We start from the raw sequence: 9,071 nt of genomic DNA, 5'->3' as shown, positions 1-9,071 counted from the left end.
ATATTTTAGAAAATAATTCAGGAAAAATCTTCTGACCTTTGGAAATATTTGAATATTCAGATACAAGAAGCTCAGAGAACTCCTGCAAGATACAATCCAAGAAGAACCACACCAAGGCATATGGTAACCAAACTATCCAAAGTCAACAGGAAGGAAAAAATGCTAAGAGTGGCAATAGAGAAGCATCATCTGTAAAGGAAATTCTATCGGACTAATAGCAGATTTCTCAGCAGAAACTCTATAAGCCAGAAGAGCTTAGAAGGCCATTTTTAGCACTGGGTGGTGGTGGGGGAAGCTAGCCAACAACTTTGTATCCTGCTACACTAACCTTCATAAGTGAAAAATAAATAAAGTATTTTCCAGACAAACAAAAGCTAAGGGAATTTGTCACCACATGACTGGCTCAAAGAGGTTGTAAAGATAGAAATGAAGGGATAGTATTCACCATCATAAAAGAACACTTAAGTACAAAAATCACAAATCCTAGAAAACATTACACAACTGAAACGTCAAAACAACTAGCTAACAACACTATGACAAGAACAAAATCCCACATAATAATATTAACCTGGAATGTAAATGGCCTCAATACTCCTAACAGATACAGAGTGGCAAATTGGGTTAAAAAATAAGTCTCTGCCATTTGCTGTGTACAATAGAAAGGCGTAATGACTAACGACAGCTACAGATTCGAAGTAAAAAGATAGAAAAATATATATAACACAAATGAAGGACAGAAGTGAGCCAGAGTAGCCATCCTTACATTAGATAAAACAGATTTTAAATAATAGTAAAAACACACCAAAAAAAAAATGCATTATATAATGATAAACGGTTCAATAGAACAAGAAGATTTAACTATTCTAAATATGTATGCATCTAATACAGGGGCACCCAGATTCAAAAAACAAATACTACTAGACCTAAGAAAACAAACTGATAGCAATACAATAACCGTACGGGACTTCAACACCCCAGTGATATCACTACACAGATCATCAAGGCAGAAAATCAACAGTGACATTCTGGCCATAAACTGGACTATAGAACAAATGTACCTATAAGACATTTACAGAACATTGCATCCAACGACCACAGAATATACATTCTTTTCATCTGTGCATGGGACATTCTCCAAAATTAACCATATACTTGGCCATAAAGCAAGTCTTAATAAATTCAGAAAACTCTAAATTATAACAAATATTTTCTTGGACTAAGTTGTTGGTCTTTTGGATGCATAAACAAAATTGAAACCCAAAATGTATTAAAGACTTAAAAGTAAGACCTGAAACTATAAAAACATAGAAGAAAAACTAGGAAAACTCTTCTGGACACTGCCCTAGACAAACAATTTGTGATGACACCCTACAAGCAAATGCAACAAAAGCAAAAATAGACAAATGGGATTTAATTAAACCAAAAGTGTCTGCACAGCAAAAGAAATTATCAATAGAGTAAATAGACCACTTAAATAATCAGAGAAAATATTTACAAACTATGCATTTGACAAGGAACTAATATCCAGAATCCACAAGGAACTCAAACAACTAAACAGGAAAACAAAACAAAACAAAACAAAACAAAACACTCCATTAAAAAGTGGGCAAAGAACATGAACTACACTATTTTCAAAGGAAGACATACAAGTGGTTAACAACTGTATAAAAATATGCTCAAGATTAGTAATGATCAGTTAAATGCAAATTAAGTCCACAATGAAATATCATGTAAAGCCGTTCAAAATGGCTACTGCTAAACTGTAAAAAGACAGCATATGTTGTTATGGACGTGGAGAAAAGGGAACACTGATACACTGTTCATGGGAATGTAAATAGGTTCAACTTCTATGGAAAACAGTACAGAGATTTTTCGTAGAACTAAAAATATAACTTCCATTTGACCCAGCAAACCTATGAGTGTGTATGCACCTAAAAGAAGAGAAATAATTATATTAAAAGGCATCTGCACTTATACATTCATTGCAGTACAACTTACAATAGTGAAGTCATGAAGCCAATCTAAGTGTCCATCAAAGATTGATTGGATAAAGAAAAGATTGTATCTATATACCATGGAATACTACCCAGTCATAAAAAGAATAAAATCATGTCCTTTGCAGCAACATGGATAGAGCTGGAGGCCATTATTCTGAACAAAATAATGCAGAAACAGAAAACCAAATATCTCATGTTCTCACCTGTAAGTATACGCTAAACAATGGGTACACATGGATGGATGGATGGATGGATAGACAGATAGATAGATAGATAGATAGATAGATAGATAGATAGATAGATAGATAGAAAAATAGACACTAGGGACTCCAAAATAATAGACATGGAGTGAGTTTCGAAAAATTACCTTTTGGGTACAATGTTCAATATTTCATTAATGAATGTACCAGAAGCCCAATCCCCACCAGTACACAATATACCTATGTAAAAAAGCATGCAAATATAGTCCATAAATCTAAAATAAAGTACATTTTAAAAAATAATAAGAGAAATTTAACAATAAAATAAATAAATAAGTGAAAAGAAACAAGAAAACTCCAACAATGACTCTAAAGAAATGGAGTTCTATGAAGTGGCAGACAAAGAATTAAGAATAATCCTCTTAAAGAAGTTCAAATAACTTCAAGAATACATGTAAAAAATAATATAATATTAAGTGAAATTCAAAAGTAATAAATGAACAAAATGAGAACACTAACAAAGAAATTTCAAAAATTAAAAAACTAACAAATAGAAATCCTAGAGATAAATAATATGATGGATGTAAGGAAAAGTGCAATAGAAAGCTTCAACAGGGTTGATCAGGCAGAGAAAACAATCAGTACGTTAGAAGACAGAATATCTGAAATTAACCATTAAAATAAGCCAAGAAAAAATAAGAATGAATAAAGTCTGTGAATATTACTGAACATCATTTCAACACTAACTCAAAAGTCCACAGTCCAAAGTCTCATCTGACATAAGGCAAGTCCTTTCTGCCTACGAGCCTGTAAAATTTTTTAAAAAATTACTTACTTCTTAGATACAATTGGGGTACAGGCATTGGGTAATTACACCTATTTCAAATAGGAGAAATTGGCCAAAATGAAGGGGCTACAGGTCCCATGCAAGTCCAAAATCCAATGGGGCAATCATTACACCTTAAAGTTCCAAAATGATCTACTTTGACTCTATGTCTTACATCCAGGTCACAACGGTGCAAGAGTTGGGCTCCCATGGGCTTAGGCAGTGCCACCCTGTGGCTTTGCAGAGTACAGTCACCTCCCAGCTGCTTTCACAGGCTGGCATTGTCTGCAGCTTTTCCAGGTGCACAGTGAAAGCTGTCAGTGGCTCTACCATTCTGATGTCTGGAGGACAGTGGCCCTCTTCTCACAGCTCCACTAGGCAGTGCACCAATGGGGACTCTGTGTAGGGGCTCCCATCCCACTTTCCCTTCTGCACTGCCCTCACAAAGGTTCTTCATGAGGACTCTGTCCCTGCAGCACATCTCTTCCTGGACATCCAGGATTTCCATACATCTTCTGCACTCTAGGTGGAGATTTCCAAACCTCAATTCTTGACTTCTGTGCACCTGCAGGCCCAACACCATGTATAACTTGCCAAGGCATGGGTCTTGCACTTGCACCCTCTAAAGCAATGGCCTGAGCCATATGTTGGCCCCTTTTTGCTATGGCTGGATGTGAAGCAGTTGGGATGCAGGGCACCAAGTCCCTAGGCGGCACACAGCAGGGGGGCCCTGGGCCCAGCCCATAAAACCATTTATTACTTCTAGGCCTCTGGACCTATGATGGGAGGGGCTGCAGGTGAAGGTCTCTGACATGCCCTGGAGACATTTTCCCCATTGTCTTGGAATGATTAACATTTGGCTCTTCCTTACTTATGCCAATATCTGCAGCCAGATTGAATTTCTCCCATGAAAATGGGTTTTTTTCTATCACATCATCAGGCTGCAAATTTTTCCAGCTTTTATCATTTATGCTTTTTTTTTTTAATTTCATTTTTGAAATGGAATTTTGCTCTTGTTGCCCAGGCTGGAATGCAATGGTGTCATCTCAGCTCACTGCAACTTCCGCCTCTCAGATTCAAGCAATTCTCCTGCCTCAGCCTTCTGAGTAGCTGGGATTACAGGCATGTGTCAACACGCGTGGCTAATTTTGTATTTTTACTAGAGATGGGGTTTCTCCATGTTGGTCAGGCTGGTCTCAAACTCCTAATCTCAGGTGATCTGCCCTCCTTGGCCTCCCAAAGTGCTGGGATTACAGGTGTGAGCTGCTGTGTCTGGCCTCTGCTTTTTTTTTTTTTTTTTTTTTAATGCTTTGCTGCTCAGAAATTTCTCCCACCAGATACCCTAAATCATCTCTCTCAAGTTCAAAGTCCCACAGACATGTAGGGCATGGGGAAAATGCCACCAATCTCTATGCACAGCAACAGTGACCTTTTACTCCAGTTCCCAACAAGTTCCTCATCTCCATCTGAGAACACCTCAGCCTAGACTTCATTGTTCATATTACTATCAGCATTTTGGTCAAAGGCATTCAACAAGTCTGTAGGAAGTTCTAAACTTTCCCATATCTTCCTCTTTTCTTCTGAGCCCTCCAAGTCTCTAGGAAGTTCCAAACTTTCCCACATCTTCCTCTCCTCTTCTGAGACCTCCAAGTCTCTAGGAAGCTCTAAACTTTCCCACATTTTCCTGTCTTCTTCGAAGCCCTCTGATGTATTCCAACCTCTTCCTGTTACCCAGTTCCAAAGTCTCTTCCACATTTTTGGGTATCCTTATAGTAGCATCCCCACTACTTCCTGGTACCAATTTACTGTATTAAGTCTGTTCTCACACTGCTAATAAAGACATATGATGGACTGGGTAATTTATAAAGGAAAGAGATTTAATTGACTCACAGTTCCACATGGCTGGGGAGGCCTCACAATCATGGCAGAAGGCAAAGGAGGAGCAAAATCATGTCTTACATGGTGGCAGGCAAGAGAGCATGTGCAGGGGAACTCCCATTTATAAAACAATCAGATCTCATGAGACTTATTCACTATCATGAGAACAGTATGCGGAAAACTGCCCCCATGATTCAATTATCTCCACCTGGCCCTGCTCTTGACACATGGGGATTATTACAATTCAAGGTGAGATTTGGGTGAAGACATAGCCAAACCATATCACTAAGATAGTTCACTAACACTAAGCCTGCCCTACAGGAATGACTAGAGGACATTCTTTAAGATGCACCAAAGACCACTAATTATTAACTTAAACATACAAAAGCAAAAAAAAATCATGGTATAAGTAATACAGAATCGTATTCAATATACTCTGATATGGTGATGTTTAAACCAATTTTATCTCAGTATGATAGTTAATAAAAATGCATCAAAACAACAATAGGTAAAATTTAATTTTCAAGGAATACAAATTATAAAATGATGTAAGTTTTGACATCAAAAACATAAAATGTAGTGGGTAGAATAAAAGTGTAGAGTTTTGTAACTCTACAAGTAAAATCAAATGCAATCAAAGTTAAATTGTTATCAGCTTGAAATAGTTTGTTATAAGTATGTTTTGTGTAAGTCTTATAACAAAAAGGCAAAAATCTATACTAGATTTTAAAAATATAAATATAAACATATAAACAATTCACTACAGAAAACCATTAAGTCACAAATGATGATGGCAATAGAGGAAGAAAAAATGTGTATAAAAAACAAGCAGAAGACAAAAGACAAGGGCTTCAGTTCACCAGGCAGAACTTTCCAGAAGACTCAGTGAGATGCAGAGAAGTGGCAGCTGCCTGAGCTTCAAAAAGCTACTACAGTCCTTTCTGCTTTCTCACACTGGCCTCATCCCCCTTACTAGCTGTAGTTGTAGAAAATGGTGAAATAAACCACTTTCCATTATTTTTTAGAGGGTCAAAGAAAGTACCACTAAGGAAGAATTGAAAAAGGCTTATAGGAAACTGGCCTTGAAGTACCACCTTGATAAAAATCCAAATGGAGAGAAGTTTAAACAGATTTCTCAAGCTTACAAAATTATTTCTGATGCCAAGAAAAGGGAATTACATAACAAAGGAAGATAACAGGTAAATAAGAGGACTGAGCAAGTGGCAGTTCTGGGTCCCCTATGGACATCTTCGATATAATTATTTATGGAGGAAGAAGAATGCAGAGAGAAAAGAGGAGTAACTTTGTTGTGCATCAGCTCTCAAAAACCTTAGAAAATGTTTGTGATGGTACAACAAGAAAATTGGCACTTCACAAGAATGTAATTTGTGACTAATGTGAACGCAGAAGTGGGGAAAAAAAGAGGAGAGAAGTATAATGTTGTCCCAATTGCCAAGTTCTGGACTGCAAATAAGAATTCATGTGACAGGGCCTGGGATGGTTCAGCATACTTAGTCTGTATGCATGCATGGAGTGCCAGGGTCATGGAGAATGAATCAGTCCTAAAGATAGATGTAAAAACTGAAATGGAAGAAAGACAGTTTGAAGGAAAAAGATTCTAGAAGTTCGTGTTGACAAAGGCATAAAAGATGGCCAGAAGATAACATTTCATAGTGAAGGAGACAAAGAACCAGGATTGGAACCAGGAGATACTATAATTGAATTAGATGAAAAGGACCATGCTGTTTTTAGTTGACAAGAAGACTAGTTTATGTCTATGGACAGACAACTGGTTAAAATATTGCGTGGTTTCCAAAAACCAATATCCACTCTTGACTACTGAACTAGTCATCACCTCTCACCCAGGTCAGATTGTCAAACATGGAGATATCAAATGTGTGCTAAATGAAGTCATGCCAATTTTTCATAGAGCATTTGAAAAGCATCACCTAATCATCAAATTCAAGGTAAACTCCTGAGAATGGTTTTCTCTCTCATGATAAGCTCTCTCAGTTAGGTAAACTTCTACCTGACAGGAAGGAAATAGAAGAGATTGATGAAATGGATCAAGTTAGAACTTTGATTCATATCAGGAAAGACAGCACTGTTACAATGGAGAAACAGATGAGGATGATAAACATCATCCCAGAGGTGGTATTCAGTGCCAAACTTCATAAAAGGACCAATGAGTAACACTCACTCCTGGCACTTGATGAGCAGTAGTGAGTGAGTGAGTGAGTGAAGGGTTGTAATCATAATGTGTTCACTACCTGCTATTGTTTTTGTTTTAGTATTCAACTATAATAATGTTTTTGAAATTAAATAAGAAACAAATATAAAAGCTCAAAAAATCAGAAAATAAATTACAAAATGGTAGTAGTAGGTTCTTACCTATCACTAATTACTTTGAATGTAAATGAATTAAATTGTCCAATAAAAAGACATAGAATTACTGACTTGATTTAAAAAACAAGACCCGCTCTCGCCAGGCGTCCTCGTGGAAGTGACATCGTCTTTAAACCCTGCGTGGCAATCCCTGACGCACCGCCGTGATGCCCAGGGAAGACAGGGCGATCTGGAAGTCCAACTACTTCCTTAAGATCATCCAACTATTGGATGATTATCCGAAATGTTTCATCGTGGGAGCGGACAATGTGGGTTCCAAGCAGATGCAGCAGATCCGCATGTCCCTTCGAGGGAAGGCCGTGGTGCTGATGGGCAAGAACACCATGATGCGCAAGGCCATCCGAGGGCACCTGGAAAACAACCCAGCTCTGGAGAAACTGCTGCCTCATATCCGGGAGAATGTGGGCTTTGTGTTCACCAAGGAGGACCTCACTGAGATCAGGGACATGTTGCTGGCCAATAAGGTGCCAGCTGCTGCCCGTGCTGGTGCCATTGCTCCATGTGAAGTCACTGTGCCAGCCCAGAACACTGGACTCGGGCCCGAGAAGACCTCCTTTTTCCAGGCTTTAGGTATCACCACTAAAATCTCCAGGGGCACCATTGAAATCCTGAGTGATGTGCAGCTGATCAAGACTGGAGACAAAGTGGGAGCCAGCGAAGCCACGCTGCTGAACATGCTCAACATCTCCCCCTTCTCCTTTGGGCTGGTCATCCAGCAGGTGTTTGACAATGGCAGCATCTACAATCCTGAAGTGCTTGACATCACAGAGGAAACTCTGCATTCTCGCTTCCTAGAGGGTGTCCGCAATGTTGCCAGTGTCTGTCTGCAGATTGGCTACCCAACTGTTGCATCAGTACCCCATTCTATCATCAACGGGTACAAACGAGTCCTGGCCTTGTCTGTGGAGATGGATTACACCTTCCCACTTGCTGAAAAGGTCAAGGCCTTCTTGGCTGATCCATCTGCCTTTGTGGTTGCTGCCCCTGTGGCTGCTGCCACCACAGCTGCTCCTGCTGCTGCTGCTGCAGCCCCAGCTAAGGTTGAAGCCAAGGAAGAGTCGGAGGAGTCGGACGAGGATATGGGATTTGGTCTCTTTGACTAATCACCAAAAAGCAACCAACTTAGCCAGCTTTATTTGCAAAACAAGGAAATAAAGGCTTACTTCTTTAAAAAGTCAAAATAAATAAATAAATAAATAATAAAAAAATAAAAAACAAGACCCAACTATATGCTACCCAAATAGACTCAACTCACATTTCAGGCCACACATAGACTGAACGTGAACGGATGAAAAATAATATTCTATGTAAATGAAAACCAAAAGAGAGAGACCAAGGTTAGTTATACTTAAAGTAGGCTTTAAATCAAAAACAGTAAAAAAGATAAAGAAGGTTATTACATAATGTTTAAGGATAAATCTACCAAGAAGATGTAACAAGTATAAATACATAATACACCCAACATTGGAACACCTAAATATACTAAGGAAATCTTAAAGGATCTGAAGGGAGATATCAAATGCAATACAATCAGAGTGAGGATTTCAGTTCCCTACTTTCAACAATGGACAAATCATTCAGACAGAAAATTAATAAGAAAACATTAGCTTTGAAATATCCTTAGACCAAACAGGTATAATAGACACATACAGAACCTTTCGTTTAACAGAATATATGTTCTTTTCAAGGGAACATGGAACATTCTCCAGGATAGATTACATGTTAGGCTACAAAACAAGTCTGAACAGATTGAAGAAATTGAAA

The 9,071-nt window shown here is 38.3% G+C and overlaps 2 pseudogenes; both read left to right on the top strand.

Moving 5' to 3' along the window:
- The first annotated feature begins 668 nt into the window (after positions 1-668).
- On the top strand, positions 669-7,131 carry LOC102139253 (dnaJ homolog subfamily A member 1 pseudogene; annotated as a pseudogene).
- Positions 7,132-7,380: 249 nt separating this feature from the next.
- On the top strand, positions 7,381-8,522 carry LOC123567898 (large ribosomal subunit protein uL10 pseudogene; annotated as a pseudogene).
- Positions 8,523-9,071: the final 549 nt, after the last annotated feature.

Source organism: Macaca fascicularis, chromosome 12, assembly GCF_037993035.2.
Source record: "Macaca fascicularis isolate 582-1 chromosome 12, T2T-MFA8v1.1".
Classification (NCBI taxonomy): Eukaryota; Metazoa; Chordata; class Mammalia; order Primates; family Cercopithecidae; genus Macaca; species Macaca fascicularis.
The sequence above is the reverse complement of the archived record's forward strand: the minus strand, read 5'-3'. Positions and strand labels throughout refer to the sequence as shown.